Source organism: Vulpes vulpes, chromosome 12, assembly GCF_048418805.1.
Source record: "Vulpes vulpes isolate BD-2025 chromosome 12, VulVul3, whole genome shotgun sequence".
Lineage (NCBI taxonomy): Eukaryota > Metazoa > Chordata > Mammalia > Carnivora > Canidae > Vulpes > Vulpes vulpes.
The window spans coordinates 87572644-87594346 of record NC_132791.1 but is presented as its reverse complement, the minus strand read 5'-3'; positions in this window follow the sequence as shown (position 1 = coordinate 87594346).

Sequence of the window (21703 nt, the reverse complement as noted above, 5' to 3'; positions counted from 1 at the left end):
AACGTCTGAGTTGTTGTAGTTAACAAGAACAGGAAAACTGATATTACTTATTCCTCACCCTGTGTTACATCCTTTTATATTATGCTCCTTACCCCAGCTTCAGAAGTAACCAAGTCACCAGCCTCCATTAGTAGATTTGGAAATAACAAAAGACCCGTCAATTAGTTATATTATTTATAAATATTTCTCTTTCACGTTAACCATCAAAAAGATACAGAAAAAAACCTATTAACTCATGCAAGTCACTGTATCTCTTACTCTTAAGTTTTTTCAGAATTTTAAAAGCCCACAGTACTCCCACCTAAGCATCCCTCATGCTAGATGGTTCTGCTTTAAAGCGTAAGCCTTGCGATACAAAGACCTCCAAGGATGAGTAGCATGGATGCCTGTATTTGATTTCTTCTTTCAGGTTATTTGATGTTTACACTGAAAATATGATTAATTAGATTTGCGTGCATAATGACACATAGCCATTTGAAAAACACGAATACTGTGGTAAGCTCCTTGGATCTTTGGTTTGCTCGGGCAAAGAACGTATTTTTCACATTGCTAAGCATATTGTGTTCCCTACAGAGGATGCTGGAAATGTATTTGTGGACTAATTACTGGGCTATGGTTTACTTGCAGGGGAGAGAGACTTCAGCCGGTCAGTCAGCAAGGTCGCTAAGCACCTTTTACGTAACAATCACTGTGCCAGGCTGTCTTGCTCACTTTGAGTTGCTATCATAAATTACCGCAGACTAGGTGGCTTAAATGACCTATGCTTATGTCTCAGTCTGGGGGCTGAGAAGTCTCAGATCAGGGTGCGAGGTGATCTGGCTTCAGGGGAGAACTGCTTCCCGGTTATGCGCTCACATGGCCTTCCCTTGGTGAATGCAGGTAGAGAGGGAGAGACTTCCTGTCTCACCCTCTCTTTTTATAAGGGCACTAATTTCCTCGTGGGGCCCCACTCTTATGACCTCATCTAACCCAAATTCCCGAGAGCTTATAAAGGGATATACAGGCAAATACAGAATGTCAAAAACAAAAAAGAATTGAAATAAAGTGCCCTGGCTCATTGCTAGAAGGAACGATAGCTCTTTAAGAGCAAAGGTGCTAGAAAGACAGGTGACTCTCAGGCACTGGGGTTCGGCTGACGGTGGTGCTGGTGGTCACTGACCCCTGTGGCCCCTTTGTCAATACCGTTGGACAGGATCTCCTTCTATTTTTTTACCATCACACTCAGCCTCATGGACCTGTCCTCTTGGGGCACAGTTTTGCCCTGTGAATTCAGCCTCGACAGCTCTCTTCTTTGAGGAGCCAAAATAAGTTCCTCAGAGGCAAGAAAGGAGGGTGTAGTGAGGTGCCTGACCCAGTATGGATGGCAGCCAAGCAATCTCCTCCCTGCTGTATTCCTGATGGCATCTATAGAGGGTGTGCCTCTCTGGCCACTGACAGGACGCTGGGCAATCTTTGGGTATGACTTGCGGAGGGATGCTGGGATGAAGGAGGCGCCAGCAAGGTATGGCAGGGTCTGGGGTAGCAGTGGTAGCAGTGGTGCTCCTTCCTGCACTGGATGCAAGCCACAGCTCAGCACAGAGAGAGCCTGGCGATTCTGGCCCTGGTCCAGCTCAGTTCTAGGCATGCACCAGGCCGACCTGAGGACATCAGGGGGTGAGTGGGTTTGGGAGCACAGGAAGCAGGAACTGGCCCATTTCAAGTCATCGAACAGGAGTGGTACCTTTACGTAAAGTGCAAGAAATAAACGGCAGAAGTACCCCCCATCCCCACCTCGGAAATCTGTCTTGCTGCAGACTTGAGCTAATGTGATAAAGCGAGAGTGATAGCCCACATCTATCTTTCTTTTTGTACCTCTGGCGGGTCCAGGGCCTCCCTATCCATCCCCTTTTCTCCATTTCTTCAGGAAGCCTTGAAATCCTACAGCAAACAGGATATCTACTGAGACTTTGTGAAGTCCCAGAGTTCCCTGGGGGCCTGTATATAAATTAGGTCCTTACCATCATCTTCTTTATTGTGGGACCATCTCGTTTCCACCGAGTTCTGGGTCACAGCAAACCCTAAATGCCGGGGACCCTCACCATCCCAACGTACTTGATGATCATCAATGCTTCCAGAAGTTCCCTGCCACGGCCTCTTAAAGGAGCCTGGTCAATCACTACCGGGCCTTCCAGCAGGTCCCTGAATCTCTGTCCCCCATCTGCGGCAAGAGGGGATAGAAGTAGATCCTTTCTAAGATCCCCAGCAAATAAAGGGCGCGGTGGCATCGCCTGGGACTCCTACACACATCTCGCATCCCGTACAAAGTAAATTGAAGGGAAATGGGGAGGAGAGACATCACGTATTGAATTTCTCATTAGCCGCACTGCCTGGTTCTCATTAGCGAGCCTTCCGGGTTATGGGCACAAGGGCCAGGACTTGTTTTCACGGCTGAATAGCACATGCGGAGCGTAGGCTATTCTACCCCGTATTATGTGAGCTCCCCACTTTACTATCTTAGAGAGTAACGGGCAGTGCTCGAGGAAAACCCTGCGAGAATGACGGGCTAATCCTTGAGGGGGAAAATATTGCCGTTCCGCCTAAGGTTTTGCTCTCTGCTTAATTAATCCCTAAAACTTTCAGGCCTTAATGAGAATAATTAGACTTGACAGTACTGAGCGTCATGCCCAACTACAGACAACAAAAACCGTGTTCAGTTTATAAGCTTCCCAGAGCTTGCTGAAAGACGGGCTAATGTTATTTACAGCAGCCCCGCTCAGGGGCCCAGCGCAGGTTTGGACTTGCGACGTGCCTGGAGCTCCCTGAGGACAATTTCTCAGAGGAGCGGGGTGCACTGGCCACCCCCCCACCCCTCATGGTTTGCACTCCCTAACAAACCGTGGTCTAGACAGGACCTGGCTAGAAATCCCCTTATTACCACCCGGGCCAGACTACATTTATCATCACCTTGAATGTAATGCTAGCGCAAAACCTCCAGGCCTCTCCCGTGCAAATAATGACTCGAGCGAGCCAGAGCACTGCTGAGCACTTACTGCACTCCAGTCAGCGTCTGCCAGCTTCTGGAAATACCTCATTTTCCAGAAAAGCGTTCATTTGTCAACAGAGGGATAATGTTAAAACCTTAAAGACAAATCAGACAGAAGGCAGGGGCGGGAGAAGCAGGCAGGGTATGGCCTGGGAGAGGCGGCTGCTTTGGCTCAGCGCGGTTTCTTTGAGTTGCTAGCCTCCCGTGCCAGCCTCTCTGTCTTCTCCAAGAAAAGGTTTAAATCTCCTTTGAAACAGTTTGGGTTCATCGTCCCCAGATGGAGTCTAGAAGCATTCCTCCGGCGCTGCGGGGATGACGGAGTTTATTTGTCTGCATCCGTGGGAGGCTTCTCCAAGGGGGGATGAACAACCAGACGGGTTCTCGGCCTTTCTGCGGGCGGAGCGGCTGGAGCTGGGCATTCAGACGCAGAGACTGCGAGAAGGGAATGAGGGAGGGCGCTTTCTACCCCTCCACCCCCACCCCCCACCCCAGGGAGGTGATGGCTGGGTCCCTGGCAGGGGGCCCAGATTCCGGCACACTCAGTTGGTGGGTAATTATTGCAGGAGGCATTGGAAGTGGTGAGCAAAGCTTCCTAAACCATTCCCCAGGTCTCCGACAAGAGTTCTAATGTTCAGTTAGAGAGACATCCTTCTCAGAAACGAAAAACACCAGCTAAGCCAAAGGACTGCCCGGTGCTCCTCAGTTTTAAAATAATAGGAGGCTTCAGAGTTCTCGTAGATCCAAGGAGTTAAAGCAAAGGGGGTGTACTATGTTATTAGAAAGCCAGCATGTGGCCCTTTTAAGAACAGAACTCACACACACGTGCACAGACACACACACACACATACCCCAATGTGAGGACAAGAACTTTGACCCTGTAAACGGCGCTAGGCTAGAGACTTTGTTTTTAATTTTCAATCAAGGATCTAAAACAGACTTCAAAGGGCATTTAAGCTGACAGTTTTATTTTCTCCTTGAGGAAGAGGAAAGATGAATAAGCATAAAGCCAGATCATTCTCAAAATAATTGCAGCCCTGACATATCTAAATGAGTTTGTAAAAGAAAATACAGCGGCAATTGATCTTATTAATTAGAGATGTACCAGGATTGTACTACCCACTTTTCCACAGACTGCCTGCAGCTGCTAACGTAAAATAAAATAAAATAAAATCATAACCTAACCTATCATAATATAAAACAAAATTAACCACTTGCTCTTGGGGAACACAATCTCTTTCCCTCCCTGCCATAGAAAGTCAGAAAAAAAACCTCCTTGTTACCGCTTTTTCCTGCCACGGTGGATAAGAGCCTTCAGAGAACAGCCGAGACTGGTTTCCTTTCTGCCCGTAGAGCCCAGGGTTTACACTGGATTACGTGATACCGTGCATAGTGCAGCAGCCTGTCACAATTGATTGAACGTGTAATCTGCCAAACAAACAAACAAAAATGTGCTACAAGAAAATGGGAGAGTTGGGTTTTTTTTTAAGCCTGAATGTGTCATTTACCTGTGAAGGATGGCAGCAGGAGCCCGTGGCAGGTGGGCCCAACTCCATCAATTGCTCATTCTGTCTCCATCCCCCCTTCTACCCCTCCCCGATCCTATTTCTGCTCACAATCAGTTAGCATATGGAACAGACTCGAAAGGAACAGCTCAGTGATACAATGCTGAGTGACAATGACCTCTCACTCAGGTGGCCCGGCCCTAAACCGTTGGAGGTGAATCTTCAGGTTGGCTGGATTTAAAGCTGATAGAAATTGTCACCGTATCATTGCAGAAGAGAGGGAGGAGTAGAAGGAAAGGAGGAGGAAGAGGAGAAAAAGAAGAAGAGCAAAGAGAGAAGGAAGGGAAGAGGTGGACGTCTAACGAATGGTTTAGCACTGGCAGAAACATGTGGTTCTATTCCAGTGATTTCGAAGTGTGTGTCCACGTGCGCATTTGAGGTAAATGTGACCTGGAGAATCAAAAGAGGAAGCCAGGCACAACCGTGCTTACATTTGTAAGATAGTGGGAGCTGAAACCCAGCATTGGGTGGCTCACCAACGTGGGTACCCTGGCAGGAACCTAAACCTACCCATTAAAAGGTGGGGGGCTTTCTCTAATTTATGTTAAGGTGTAGTGGGGGCCAAAGTGGTCCCGTAGGGAGAAGCACGGTGTCACGTGAAAACAAAGCCAGCCAGGTGACAGATTTGATGCTAAAAGTGACCACGTTACACACTATCTTCCAACTTGTCAAAAGCAGAAAGACACGTGGCCAGTAGGCTCCATACACATACTAATGTTTTCTGCATGATGTTAAATAAATAAGGAAATAAATAACATAAACCTTTCAGAAAGCAAAATTTGCTTAGTATTACAATGGCTGTGATTTGACTGTGTTGGAGCGACATGATCAAATTTATTACGAAATTCTGGGTAATTTAAAGGATGCCCTGGCAGTCTCTGTCGGGTACAGGGGTCCCAAACCTCATCCCGCCTTTGTCTCACCTCCTGGAAGTAGGGTCTTCATCGAGGTGTAAAGAACAGATGTGAGTCCACTCCCCTGGTGGAGGGACGCACCAGTTCTCACCTCCAAATTAGCGAGGGTGACTGCGGATACAGGAGATGCTGTGCAAATGCCAGGGAAGGCCATGGAAAAATCCAGGCCCTGAGAGCTCTGCCTGGAGTAGTTGACGGGCCCCAGTCAGGGAAAGGAAAAGAATGCTCCCAACAGATCAAAGCCCTGAGTCTCTTAAAATGGAAATGAACATTTAAAAAAGGCCTTTCTCAGGGGAGAAATATGCAGTAAATCAGAGCTTTTGAAAGACAACTGGGGCCTGTGCTGGTTTTTTAATAACTTGCCATTTAATAAATGTTCTATTTTTGACCCTTTAGGGAAATATACAACCCCGTCTGAAACTTATGGGCCAAAATAATTTAACTTTTTTTTATCTCATTTTTATAAGTTTTGAGATGGAGACAAATGATCTGGAAGCTTCCTTTTTATGGTTTCATGATGAGGCGAGGTCATTTAACAAGAAAGAAATGGTTCGCTCGACATACCAGTTCAGACTTGGTGAGTTTTTGGTGAGGTAAGTTTAGAGTCTGAGGTTCCAGGATTCCTGAAAAGAAGCTACTGAATGGAATGTTAAAGAAGTATTCCTGAATTTTCCTTTGTAAGGCCTTGCTGATAATAATGTAAAGTACTAATATACTCATGTACTTACACACTACCTCTTCTAATACACACGTGTGCACATATACAGAGAGAAGCCAGAGACTTTATTTCATGCCTCCCCAGTGCTGGTGAAAAGAAAGTAGTCAATATATGTTTGAATTCAGTTATTTGGTGTTTTCTTCACCCTATGGTCTTAATCCCTACGGTCCTGGGTACATAGTCCATTCACGATGTATTCTTGCTGCTTTGTAAAACCTTGCCTGTTCTTGACCGTCTTTGGACTGGTGTGGATTGGATCAGGAAAAGCAGCATCCTACTAAGGAGAGCCTTAATTTATATATGTATAAAAAATATATATATATATTATATACATATATGCAGGCTCATTTGGCCTTTGTTGCAGGCATAGAGTCCCAATTTCATGAGTGGGTTTAACAGTCACTGGGAGCGGACACCCCTTATTTACCCAAACCAATCCATCACCCATCCTTTCTGCTGAGTCTTGAGAGCAACCATCTCCACGGCATCCAGCTGGGATTCCCACTAACCCAACTCAGATTCAAGGGCTGAGAGAATTCAGGATCTGAGGAATGACTCAAAGACCACATGGAGTTCAGTTTTGCATGTTTTCTTTGAGTGCAGGCCAGCAAAGACCATGGCCTCACATAATTTTTCTGCCGGGTGTGGAATAGTGCCATAGAAAGATGATTCATGAGAAGAAATTGTCGAGTTTCTGCCTGAAACTGAATGGAAAAAACTTGGTTGAAAAAAATCTCAGACATGCACACAAAAGACACATAGAACCAAATTTATATCTTTAGCTTTGGGGAACTACATTCATTATTTCTCTCACTTGACTTGAAAAAGGGTAAAAATCTGGCCGCAAAGCTCTTATTGGGTTATAAATAAGATTTTTGATTATGCATTAGAGTCTGGGCCATAATAGTAGCTAATATTTGCTTTGTGTTTCTCAGTTCATAAAGTGTTTCTCCTATATGCTCAAACTACTGATTAGGCCTGAATATAGGTATTATTCTTTTCCCAGCATTAACTGATGAGAAAACTAAATCTTTACGAAAAGCCATGTGGACAGCACCAGTATGAGCAATTTAACCCAACACCAACTGAGTGTCCATAATTCAGTCCAATCCTGCCAGAAACTATCCAGAACTACTACCACAGCCCACAAGCTAAAGGGCAAAGTCTCCAGTAAGAATGCCCTCGCTTCAGATGTCAGCCACAAGTGACTAAAAATTCGGAGTTCCCATGACTCCCTCTGATTCAAGAATTTCCTAAGACGACCCTCAGAGGTCAGGAAAGCACTAGACTTGTAATTACCATTTTATTATAAAGGATGCAAAGGAACATCCAGATGATGAGACACACAGGGCAAGGTCTTGGGGATGGGTGGCGGAGGGCTTCCATGGGGAGACTTCCCTTCCAAGGGACTCAGCTTCCATGGACTTTCCTCAAGGAGTCCATGTATGTTATCCTCCCAGCACATCAGTATATTCATAACTAGGGAGCTCACTGAGGCTCCTTGTTTCAGTTTTTTTTTCCCTTAAATCCAGGTTTTATTATGTAGGTATGCTTGATTAAACCATTGGCCAGGTGACTGATCTCCAACCCCTGTCTCTCTCCCATCCCTGCAGGTCAGAGGGCAGGGCTGAAATTCCAACCCTTTAACCATGTGGCTGGTTTGTTTGGCACCAGTTCAATCCCAAATCTATCTCCAGGCCCTGTAATGGTTCGCCTCACTAGCATAAACTCAGGTCTGGTAGAAAGGGCCTCATTAGGACTAACAAGAGGCCATTCCTCCTATCACTCAGGATATTCCTACGGTAGGTGTATCCTGACTAGGGCCATCACCAACACCCATCATTGCCACTGCCTCCCTCCCCACCCTTGCGGGTGCAAGAGACCCCCAACCTTAGAAAGTGGATCTTCCCCCTCCTCCCATGAATGTGGGCTGGCCATGTGACTTGCTCTGACTCACAGAATGCAAAGAAAGTGACATTCCAAAGCGACCGAGTCAAGGCCTTTCACTTCTGCTCTCTTTGAACACTCTCTTTGGAAGTCAGTTGCCATGCTTCAGAAAGCCCAGGTGAGACGTGTGAATGACTAGACTATATTGAGAGAGATGCAGAAGGATGAGAGGTCATCTTGGATGTTCCGGCTCTGGCCAATCTCCCAGCGGAATCCAGCCACGTCAGCAACCCCAGCTACACCGATGGGAGTGAAAGAACCTCCAAGCTGACCCAAGTCAACTTACAGCATTGTGAGAAACCATAAATTATGTAGTTTTAAGCCATTAAGTTTAGGGCTATTTGTTATACAGCAACAGATAATTGAAACACGGACCCACTTAGACCCTTCTGATGGTTTAATGTTTTGGCAGCAGAACCTCACAAAATGCCCTTCACAGAAGCATCTCAGTTACACAGAATTCTGTTATCTAGAGAAGAGTGCCAAAGTGAGGTTCAATGTAAGAAACATTTAGAGGATCACATCCTGCATTAAAAAATTATAATATTGAGCCTGACAAATTTTGACTGTGCCTTCTTCAGTTTTTCCTGTATCTGAATTCCTTTCATTGCCTTATGCACTTTTCTGTGTCCTTCTGGTTCGCTCGCTTGGTGAGCCTAATCAAAGGACTATGAACTAGCGAAATGTCTTCCTGTACACCAGTGCAAGGACTTTTTGACTCAGGAAGGTTTTGTTACTCATTATAGTTACCATTTTCATTGCTTCTATCTAGTAGAACCTATAATCAAAGGTCCAATGATGCAGTGGTATCTTAAAAACAAACAGAAAAGGACATTTGTATTTCTCTGGACAAGTTCAAGAGGAGAGATCCCAGTTGGCAGGGCAGATCGACTCTATGCAGTCATCCAGGGACCCAGGTCCTTCTATTCCAGTGCCCTGCCATTTCCTAGGACACGATCGGCCCTGGGCCGATCCTGGATGATGAAAAAAGTCACGGACGAACTGGTGTGCATTGTTTTAATCCGACATCTGGAAGAGACGCAGAGCACTTCCATTTTCCACTGAGAACTTAGTCATGCGACTAAACCCGATAGTTACCAACTAGGTAGCCCTGGACCCAGGGGCCATTTTAGTACCATGGAAGCCACAGACTGGGCTACTAAACTTCTACAGAAGAAAGAATGGGTTTGGGTGGATAATTGGAAATATGTGCCACAGATGGATTACAGTCTTTGAAGACAATCTCAAAGAAACAAAAAAATTGGCATTTCAAAAAAAACAAAAACAAAAACAAAAAACCCAACAATTGAACAATAGCAGCATTGTTGTAACAATTAGATGAGTTATTAACGAGGTTCATTCTTTGAAGGGAATAATCCTTTTTTGTGTGTAGAAAGTCTGATTATTTTTTAAAAAGCTCATGTCTTTTTTTTTTTTTTTTTTTTAGGGCTACCTAATATCCTACCCTTTGTATTACCTCTGTCTTCTTCCAGAGAGCCAAGCCAAAGAGGGGCAACATCTCAACAGCCTGGGGTCCCAAAGACATGTGAGATAATTGGCACACAGGAAGCAGTTCACATGCTGCCTGCTACTCACTTCAAAATGACTCCTCAAATAAGTATGCAGAGCCATTTCCTCATTTTCTTGACTTCTAACAGCCCTTTGCCACCCTGTATTTTCCCCAGTGTTAACTCGTGAGGGGAAGCTTGCACCTCATCTTCTTATTTTGTGTTACTTACGAATTGCCACATATCAAGTGGACATATTTGATTCAGTAGCATACATTTAAATGTTTAAAATCTGAGGGGTGTTCAAGGGATGCCATTTCACTTAGCAGTCAGCGCTAACATCATGTTTTGAAATGCTCCCCATTTCCATGATATAGCCAAAGCTTTATTTATCATCAGATTTGCATTTCGTGATGTATTCTTGAGCCAGCCAAACTCATCTAAAAGCAAGCTCATTTCATGCAAAGTAGATTTAAATGTGGCTGCTTTAAAATGGACCACCCTGTTTAAACGATCCTCCGGATGTAATTAGAAGACACTTGAGTTTTATGGGGGGGGGGTGGGGTGGGGGGAAAGAAGAACTACATGGTTTCCCTCTCCCTGGTAATTTCTGACCATGCACCAATAAAATTGCTTATCAAGAAATGATTTCTGTTTGATGTAACTTTCCTACGAATAGCTTAAGGGGAGGTAGTTGAGGAATGCCCCACCCCACGAGAACAGACCCCCCAAGTGTGCAAATCATGGTGTCTCCGGCTTCCAGAATCTTTGTCTCTTCAGACAAGAGAGGAAAGAGACAGCAGAGGAGGAGAGAAAGAAAGAATAGGAAAAAAGGGTGGGGGGGAAATCAAAGAGTAACAAGACCGTCTCTACTTTAATTTTGACTTATATTCAAAAGCATCTTGTGATCTCATGAGTGGACTAAGATTTTGTCTCTCAACTCCACTTCCACCCTGGCTGCAGTGACTGATGGAATGTTATTTGGGAGCTAGTCACATAAAAAGTCACCATCCAAATAGGATCTGGTCGTATTAGCATGCTTGTCAAATCTCCCATTCCCCACACAATGAACCTCAGAACAGAGCTCCCGCTTCCCAAGTGCTGGCAGATCCAAGCTTGGTGCCAGCCATTAAAAATAAAAGCCCGTTAAACTTTCAGGACATGCTTGCACATTTTTTGGGAGCCGCCAAGTTTCAGGAGTTGAGCCAGTTCAGTGGTGATATCACCAGACCAGCGTCGCCTAGGCAATGAAAGTAGTTGCCATGGAAACTCTAGTGCTGCGCCCATCAACAGCTTTACAATTTTGACAGTTCAGAAAGTGACTATTTAGGAATTTCAATTAGAGCAGAAATATATACATTTAGGTGAACAAAATGCCTCAAAAGTCTATAGGAAATATTTTAGGTGTTGGGTTTTTTTTTTTTTTTTTAACATCAGGAAGCAGATCCCTAAATATATTCGCGTGGAAATGAATTTGGGGAATAATGTAAAAAGCACTCTGCAAAGAAAAATAGATGTTAAAGTTCTTTTATCCCCTTTCCTTTCTTGGAAAGGAAATAGGCACCAAGAATAAATAAGTTGTGAAAAATGATCAGCGGATTTTTTTTTTTAACAGGATAGCCACAATATGCCATGCTTGTTAAGTCAGAACGCGTGCATGTTATTAAGAAATTTTTTAGAATTTTCTATCTGCCAATTCCTCGTATTTGCACAGCTCTGGCAGGGTACTCTTTTTCACAACTCTGCTGTGAGACTTAGAACCCTTTTTCCTTTTTGTGTTAAGGGAAATTGAGGCTCGTGAGGATGGGAGATGCGCTGCAGGCAGGGGAGCGCCTTGAGATTCCAAATCAGGACCACATTCCAATCCCTCTGGGCTCTGGTTGCTCTTAAACGCCTGAAGACGTGAAGCCAACACATCCTTCCAGCAGGAAGTCAGGCCCCACTGGTGCACAGGACAAAACAAGAAGCCACTGAAGATCAAAACTCAAGTCCATAACAAAAGACACGGGTCCTGATGTCAGCCATACCTGTGTTAATAATATTAATTTGTGCTGGTTAACACCAATATTTTTTTTTTTACTTCCTTGTCTTGTTTCTTTCTTCTTTTTTTTTTGTAAATTTATTTTTTATTGGTGTTCAATTTGCCAACATATAGAATAACACCCAGTGCTCATCCCATCAAGGGTTAACACCAATATTAATCCTAACACCAAAGTCGCACCTCAGAATGGCTGTGCGAGCTATTCTTGGCTTGTTTCTTTTGCCAGGCCCATGCTCTGGGCCCCCAGGAGGACGACTCCCTGGGCGGCATCCCCAGGCCCTGTCCTCTGCTTCAGGTGGGTTGGTGCAGATCTCGGGGACCCAGGCAGGACAGGGGAGTGGGAGGCAAGGGAGATCGCTGCCTTCAGTTCCCCATGTCTGCCTCGCCCCTTCTGCAGCTCTGGCCTTGGACTGACGCTATCCTGGCTTGTTTTGCCACCCCTCGTGGACGGCTGCAACCTGCCACCACTTCCGTAAATAGTCCTGACATTCATAACTCCTCAGTGAAACTTTTTGTACCATCTGTGTCCTACCCAGACCTGCTAAACTAGAGAATGTTTATATAAATGCTGACTCAGTCCTTGCCACTATTCTGAACGCCTCGTGTAGACTAACTCTAGTCCCTGCAAGAACCCTGTGAGGAGGGGTGCAATGGCTGACTAGACCCATTGTACAGAGGAAAGGTGAAGGCGGGAACTGGGAAGATGCCCTGCATTGTTGGCTGGTGTTTCTTTTAGGCTTTGTGCCCTATGACCCCCCTGTGGCATGAGTGGCGGTGGGGGGGACTGTGCCACAGGAGAGCGAAGGAAGGACAGGATGCAAAGGAATCCTTCTCTCCCTGTTCAGTGGATTTTTTCTCTCTGCTCAATTTTGTCACTGATCTTGGGGGTTTCTCCCCCAAGAGGCATAGGATTCGAGGATACTGTTTTAATCCTCAGTCTTGGTTTTCTGCCAGATGCCCTCACTTGGAGAATAGGAGAATAGAGACACACAGCTTCTGTTGGCAGAGAGAGGAAAGGCCTCCTGCCCTCTCTTGATACATGGGTCCTCGCTCAGGGTGGTATCTCTGGAGAACAAAGTGTGAGCTAAGGGCTGTTGGATCCTGGCTGGGTCATCAGTGGGAGCCCTGGGATGTTTTAATCAGGCAGCTAAAATTACTTTGAGGTGAGGGAATGGGGCAAGGAGGGGGGGAGGTCCTACTTGAAAACCCCTTCAAAGGTATGAAACGTTCCCAAACTTTGCCTATCAGTGACATCTTCTCCCCATCCTACCCCCACCCCATGCTCTTCCACCTGCATGTCAGGCCATCAGCTGTCCCTCCAGGATGTTCCTTCTGTTTCTTTCCCAAGCTTTTCTTGTTGCTCATTTTATTTTATTTTTAAAAATATTTTAATTTATTTATTCATGAGAGACACAGAGAGAGGGAGACAGAGGCAGAGGGAGAAGCAGGCTCCCTGCAGAGAGCCTGATGTGGGACTCGATCCCAGGACCTAGGGATCATGACCTGAGCCAAAGGCAGACGCTCAGCCACTGAGCCACCTGGGTGCCCTTTGTTCATTTTAATTAGATGTTACCTTCTGGGAGAAACGAAGGGGACAGAGAAGCACTCTTGTGAGGTCTGATTTTTCCTGGGTCTGTCGCTCAACTTGAGAGTCCCTGGCCACTTCCAGTAGTAATAACTGGGGCACACTGCACAACCGCCAATGGTCAGTTCCCATCCTGGGCACTGAAACAAGCAAATCAACAAAATTTCTGGCCTGGAAAGATCTCGAAGATGAAAAGGGATCTCATGCACTATTGTTCCCCCAGGGCCTGGCCAGGTACCTGTCACGTAGAAAGTGCTTAATAGATATTTGGTATATCTATCAGTAGATAAATGGATGAATCTTGTAGTGTTCACAGATAAATGCATGCCTACGGACATACAGGATAAGCGATGAAGAACTGAAGAGGCCAAAGTTGAGAAAGGGGTTGACTGCCTATTCCTGGAAAGATACTTCTGACTGCCTAGGAAGGCTGAAACGTGGATAGGACTTCCCTCTGTGTCTTCTGGACTTCCTGGGGCTCAGAAATTGGCGGGGGGGGGGGTGCTCAAGAGATGGGGGCTCAAAGGTCTGACTGGGAGGTTTGTAAGGTGGGCAAATGACCTTTGCCTTCTGGGCAAAGGTCATTCACAACCTTGTGCTCCTCTCTTCAAATGGCTTGGAGCTGCCAGCCTGGGTCCAAATTCCCCTGCCCTCTTCCAGAATCAAGGGTAATGGGGCTGAAAGTGGGATAGCCCACCTCCAAAGCTGAGGGATATAGCCTGGGGCATGCAGCAGCTTGGGACCGTTGTCCTCAAGCTATGTCCAAGGTCAGTCCACAAGTTATAGCTAGGAGCTCAGCCCTCCACTTCACTTAATATCATTTCTCCAGCAAAGAGAAGATTTAGCAACCATGCTTCATGGCCAACATCACCCCAGATCTGCTTCATTCATTGCAAAGGTGGTAACAGGAGGCAAGAGGCTTTGTGTCTCCAAGGCTCTGTCTTGCATGATGATAACTTCAGCAGAACATTGTATACCCCCTCCAGTCACACCTACAGCTTCCCAATGCTCAGGGAGTCTTGGAGCTTCGGGTGTACAACAGACCAGGGCAACAGTTTCAGAGTTCAAGCTGATCCCATGCTATAGGATCTCTTCCTGCCATGGAGAGTGTTTACATTGACCTAAGGAAGGAAAGAGAGTGGGAAATCAACCCTACTTTGTTTTTTCCTCTCTAGCGAGAAGGATTGACATCAAGAGCTTTCCCTTAGACTCAGAGAGGTAGTTGAAAAATACGTATTTAGTCAGAAAAAGGGGAAAAGAAATATAGGATTTCCTTTGCGATGCATGCTCCCCCTAGATCTCTGCCATCAGACTCTGTGCAGCCCTAACGTGGGTTCTCCAATGCATCTTTGCAATGTAAACTCTAACCTTTGTCTTTTAAACTAGAAGAAATCATCAGTTAATCGTTGCTTTTAAGCAACTTTGATGTTTTTGAACTTAGACAACTATAAGACTTTGGGAAGAATGAAAATACCTTAGGACATATGCTGCCTTGAAAAGAATTGCTTAGGTTATTTAAAACACCTGCAGCATTCTTGTGTTTATCTTCTCAAAGGTTTACAATTAGGTAATGCATTTAAATGTACCTTCCTTCCCAGAGTATGTTCATATTCGGGTTCATGGTCACACCACAGCCCGCATGTTGTAGCTCAGCAGAGGTACGAACCCCATCACCGAGGTGCAGAGACCAGACCACAGACCCAGCGCCACTGGCCTCCCTAGCAGTGGGGGAGAATTTGAACCTCAGCCTGCCTGCCTGACTCCAAAGCATGTGCTCTTTAATTGACGCCGCTGCACTGAGAGTTTAATCTCTTGTAGGGACATCTGGTAAACCTCATTCTGTAGTGTCATCATAGCGCCATTTAGCCAGCATTCGTTCAGTTCCTTCCAGGGAGCAGGCTCCATTTTAGGTCAGGGGACATGAAGATGAGTAGCACACAGGCTCCTCAAGGAAACAGACACTAAAGCAGGATTTAGCAATGAGTCTTCTGTGTTCTTCACCCAATTTCACTTTGCTGAGAATCTTTGGAGTCCATCGTTGGATACATAATGGGAAAACCCACAACACACACGCACACACACACATGCACACAAACCACCACCCAGTGGGAGAAGGCCAGGTCAAGTACACTTATATGAAGCAGAAGAAAAGAATTTCCTGGGCCTTGTCTAATCAATCTCATCAAGGTTTATGGTCTACCTTCAGATACGATGCCGCAATGATTCCATTTCTCTAAGGAGGAACTGATGTTAGTAAAATAATTACAGCTGCTCTGAGATTCCCAGAGCAGTTAATGGAAGAAGGATGGACACTCAGCATCCTCTCTGGGGGCTTCAGCCAGATTGATTTCCAGAGGCTCCACCTTGCCTTCTGCAGCAGCCTCTAACTTCGTTCTGGAGTGAGACCAGCTACAGGGCTGGCTTTTTTTTTTTTTTTTTTTAACTTTCTATATTGGAAAAGTTTAAATATACACCTAAGTAAAAAGAATAAAGGCCCCATGCCCTCATTGCCTATCACCCAGGCTCCAGAGTGATCAATATTATACCACTTCTGTTTCATTTCTTGTCCCCTCCGCTGTGATGCTTTTGTTTGTTGGTTTAATATGATGTTATTCCACCCCTAAATACTTGGAGACGATCAGCATTTCAGATAGCAGTTAGAGTTGGGACGGGGGCTGGACCCAGCATGCAATAGCTGCTGCTGTTAAGTCCTCATTCTGGTTCTGCCTAAGCTGGAGGGGCCTTGGTTTCTAGGGAATTTTCACAAAAGCCCTGCTTTCTTAGTTAAATTACATCTATTAATCTGGGTGCTGATTTTCACAATTCCTTCTCAATAGGTCTTATTATGTTGGCTTTGAGGATCTAGTTTTTGCACCTCCTGAATGGCTTCATTTGCTTTGAGAGAAAAAGCAAAAGGAGCCAGTCAACATCGTGAATGAATGGAAGAAAAAAACCAGTCAGATAGGCATAACTCAAAGTCACTGAGTAGAGGTGAGCACAATTGATAAACAGAGGGAAATTTCCCCCAAATCCAGATAAACAGAAGCCGTTCATTGTACAACACGTCCGGCACTGCCTGTCAACCATTGTTGGTGCCGAATCACTGATTTGTAGCACCGACAGTAACTCTGGAGACCGTTTGGCCTCGCACCTCTGCCATTCTGTGGATCCAGGGACAGTAAGCAGTTTTCTCTAGATCGCACAGCTTGCTTTCTGATGCTAAAGCTTGAGCAGCACTCTGCCACGTTGCCTCCAAATACTGATGACGATATCAAGGGATGAGTAGTGATCCTTCTGGAAATGTGGCAAGGGGTGAGCCTAGCCCTAAGCTCCTCTGTTGACGTTTCCTTCAAGGAAAACATTTGCCTGATTTATAACCAATACCTGCTAGACTGCTACGAGATACATGCCAGATCGTAGGACAGAGCTCCCCGTACTATTAAGAAATGACCATCTCCAAGGAAAAGGCCCACACAGTGGCATGCTTAGCTCAGATGGGAAAGAGCACCGTGATCAAGTTGGAATGCATGAGCCTCTCTCTGCCCAGAGAAAAAGGCAAGCCCGGCAAGCTGCAAGTCCTCCACTGGTGAAAAAATCATTCCAGGCATGTATTTACCTGGTGGCAGGTAAGGCGCAGCATCTATAAAGGTGAAGGAAACTAAGCTCACTCAGTCTGAACAGTTCAAGGATATAAGTAAGCAGAAGCCCCCAGCTACGAGAAGTCCGCTTTGCAAGCTATGTAGCCTTGACTCATTTCTTGGGCTGCCAAGTTTGAACAGTGCTTGTGCTGATTACGAGAATTAGAGGTAGCGTCAAAACTTCGCTCTCATTTCATAAAGGTGTGGTGGTACCTGGCCCTAAAACAAATGCTACCAATGCAGGAAAGTGAACCACACGGAGCCCCTCCACGTGTGGGGTCCTGGATGCCACTGAGTGAGAAGAGAGAAAAACAGCTCTCTATAACATGGGTTGTTGAACATTATGGGCTACCTCCGTGTGCGTTAGATTCTCTTCTGTGACTGACCATAATTCACCGCCGTGACTCCTCTACTAGCTTATGTATTTTTGCAATTACTAGAGATGCAGAGATAAGGCCCATCCTGGAACCTGTCACGGAGTTCCTCCCCGAATTAGCCCACGTCCCAAAGGGACAAGGTGCTGTTTTTGACCCGTTCCAGGGAATACTCTCTACCTTGAAGACTAAGCCTCAAATATTCTTGGCTTGCCATCTCCAGTGTAATTAAAGGGAGAAAGTAAATCACACACTGAAAAACAGCCCTGCGTGCTTAAGTACATGTCAGTCACTGAGACTGGCATCTACACAGAGTGGAGGGGACCTGGGGTTTGCATTACACACAACACCCCATGAGATCATTAGGACTACTTCAAGTCCATGGCTTTCTGGGTAGCCACAGCCCCTCCCTTTTGCCCAAGTAAATGCAATCAGATTCGACTGGGAGCAAATTAGAGAGGCAAAATAAAGCAGGCTTACTGAAAACCAGCAAGAAACTCTACTGTCTACTATTAGAAAAATTAGAGACCATTTAACAACACGAGACCATTTTGTGTTGGAAATAAAAGAGGCCTGAATGGAGAGGGCCAGGCCAGTGCTGAGGGCTGGCATCCAGGTGAGATCAAATGCGGATCAAGGGATCGGCCCTGGACTAAAGCTGGGTTCACGTAAGTCCTTATTAGCTGATGAGCGGAGACTGCCCGGCAAACCAGATGTGTGAAAATTGGCCAAGCACCAACTTTCCAAATCCATGACATGTTTTCTTGGTAGACTTACTTGTATAATTTCCCATGTAAGAGGAAAAAGAGCACGGGCAGGATTTTCCAAAAGACTGGCACTGTATCAATTTCAGCCCTTAAAACTTGGAATTCTAATAGAGCATCCATAACTGGAGTCACGGCCAGTCTTTTTTCTTTTCTTCTTCTTTTTCTTCTTCTTCTTCTTTTTTTTTTATTAAGTTTTTTTTCATCCCTATTTCCTTTTAGACCTCATAGTCACACCTCATATATTAAGATTCTAATTTGCTTAACATCTAGGTGCTGAGCATAAAGGCACCACTAAACACTGATGGATAGGGTAGCTACTGGAGAGCCATAAATGGGAGTGGGGGGACGTGCGAAGGAGAGAGAGAGAGGTACACAGATGATTTTCATTCCCTAATAGGCATTCTGCCTGGAAACCTGTATAAAGACCTGAAATATGTATTGCTCTGAAGGCTGTGAATGTTTAAAATGTCATCTTAAATTAGTAAGTGTCTTTAAATCTTCACTCTTTTGTCACGTTTTAGTAATGTTTATTACACACCATAAATCTTATTCATATCCACATAAATCGAGCCCCCTAGCCATGAGGGAGATAAGTCCTCCTCGCCGATCTAGAATTCCAGAGTGGTGGATAACATCGAATATTACGACTGAAAAAAAAAAAAAAAAGTCCTCCAGAGGAAACTGTTTTGGGGAGAAAGGATAACAACTTTCTATGTGCATTATGCGAAGACATCGTAAAATCTCTACAATTCGGTTTAGTGATTTTCAGGGTTCAAACAAATGGTCAGGTTCCTAACGCAAGTTTGAGTAAAGTCGTTTCACATATGCCTGCATTGAAATTGATTTCAGGAGGTACAGTAACAGTGAATCAAAAGAAATAAAGAAAATAAATAAAAATTCATTAAGGTAGCACCCCAAAGGAGGAGCAGATTAAGATGGTTCAGGGTTATCTGCTGTGCGATTTCAGGGGGCATGAGAGTCAGGGGTGGAGCAGAACATAGCTCTGTCTAGAAGATGTAGAGTGGCTCTTCCCAGACTTCTGGGTTTCACAGACCATAAAACCTTATATGAATTTCAGGCTGAGACGTCTGATAGACAATTCTTAATTTTTTCCAAATAGAGACATGTAGAAAATGTTATTAACCTTCAGTTTGCATACTCTAAATAGTAGAGGCCCTTCCACTCAGAGTCTTAAATGGAGTATATTTAGCTTTAGGGAAAACTCACCTTTTGGTCCTTTATTTCTCATTTTGCTGTGAGTTAACGAGGGAGGGCAAACAGTTATTCTGGAACTGCCACTGTTGCTAATGCCAGTGAGACTGATTTCTAATCCCAGCGAGATCTCCAGTATTTTAGGAAGACATTGACCCCTCTCATGCCTTAGTCTCATGAGCTCTGCCCCGAGGAGCTTTAATCTGCTGACTGCTTGGGTTCCTAATCAGCAGGAGTCTGCAGCTTGACAGTGTTGGGTAGGGTGATCCATCCAGCTTTTGTTCTGCAGGGTTGCTCAGAGATGGCCTAGTGGAGACAACTGGCCAAGGAATTTGGACTAAGCTAGGATCTCCCTGACTGTCTGGAAAATCCTTCAGCCTTCAAGTTTTAGTGTAAGGGATACTGCACTTAGAAATCGATCCTGACCAGCGCCCTTCCCCTGGGTAGGAGAGAACAATGGTTGGCAAACTTGACTGATCAGCAGAACAATGTAGAAAGTATTTTAAAAATGTAGCTTTGGGTCTCCAGCCCTGGAAATCCCAATGCATTGGCTCTGGGATGTGCGCTGGAAGCTGTACTTTTTAAAAATAAGACTCTCTGGATGATTCTGCAGCCTGGGTTGCAGAGCCCCAGGGGGACAGCCCACTTCTCTTCTGGGCTTCCCACTACTGCCAGATAGACTCAATAGCACATCCCTTATAACAGTGAGTGTTCTAGATTCCCGTTCTCTGTTGGCAACTGACCCTGCCCACCCCTGCATTAACATCGCATGCGTGCGCGCGCGTGCGCGCGCACACACACACACCCTGCAAATTATGAAACTTTAAGCACAGCAATGACTGAGTCACTTTAGCTTCTACAATATCTAATGTAATGCCTGGCACATAATAGGGCTTAGCTAAATAAATGTTTATGTGATATATATCAGTAAATGAGTTCTTTCCAGCTCTAAAATTCTGCATTTCTCTCTCCCCCGTTGATAAGCAGGAGGATAAGGTAAAAGAAAGCTCAGACTCACAAAGAATGATAAGCAGGGAGGTAGGAGGCCATGAGGCTATGGAAAGATCCAGTTCTGAGTACAAGTGGCACCACAACATCTACGGGACTTAACTTCTTCAGTCCCCATTATGCTTAGGTATCAAACACACCAGGTGATCTCTGTTTATCCCTAAAATTCAATGACAAATAGATGAGCATAATTTTCTTTCAAGAACTGGAAACTGCCTTACATGCTTCTTAATACTTAAATCAAGGGATTATATAATTTCAAGGAGAGCACACTTTCAGCCTGAAGTGCTGCTTTCTATATCACCTCTTTGCAGGATTAGAATTTTTTTTTTAAAGATTTTATTTACTTATCCATGAGAGACAAAGAGAGAGGCAGAGACATAGGGAGAAGGAGAAGCAGGCTCCCTGTGGGGAGCCTGATATGGGGCTCAATTCCGGGACTCTGGGATCACGGCCTGAGACAATGGCAGATGCTCAACTGCTGAGCCACCCAGGTGCCCCGCAGGATTAAAATTTTGAAACAAAAAAGCCTTTGGGTTTTTTTCTCTCTGCTTTCCCACTATCACAACCCATTTCCCCATTGATGAAATGGTTAACAGAGAAATCCTACACAAGACTTCACCTGAGTTCTTATGAAAGATTTTCCTTTTAAAAAATACATATTGTAGCCGACATTACCAGCTGTCTCTGAATCAGCTGACAACCTAAAAAGAGGTGAAAAAATAGTAAAAAAAAAAAAAAAGAAAAGAAAAAGAAAAAAAACATCAAAAATTTAAAGCCAGAATGCTCATCATTGAAAAGTAAGGAGAAATTTTAAGACTCTCCCTAGCATTCAACACACACCCATACTGTAATCTGACTGTTGCCTTCACTTAGTGGAAGATTTTCAGCATAAACCGAAGTTATAATAGATTGGTGTCAACTACCACCTGTCAGACAATGCTGGAAAGCCATGAGAAATGGACCAAGAGAAATAAATAACCTCCAAATGGTAGTCTACAAATATTGACACACATGGCCAAGATTCCACATAAATGATAGAAAACATGGCATGGACATAAAGTTCAGGGCTTGCACATTTATGTATCCTAGATCATCTGCTTTTCATAAATCTGCTTAGCACTAATGACTAGGATGCATTTTTAATAAATTAATTTTGAATAGATGGTGCTCTAGAGGGAAGCTGGAACTTGCCTTCAGTTATTAATAGTTAAAATGGAGGCATCAATTTAGGAGCCCATCTGCAGCTGCTTTAATAGAGAGTCCAACCAAAATGACCCCCACGACAGATGACCCTGATCACAGCGCAGATTTGTGTAGTCCTTAAACCTGTTCAATGGGTTTTCGCAGACATTATCATTTTTGACAAAAGATCCATTCTGTTTAGAGTCTATGTTCTAAGCTGTT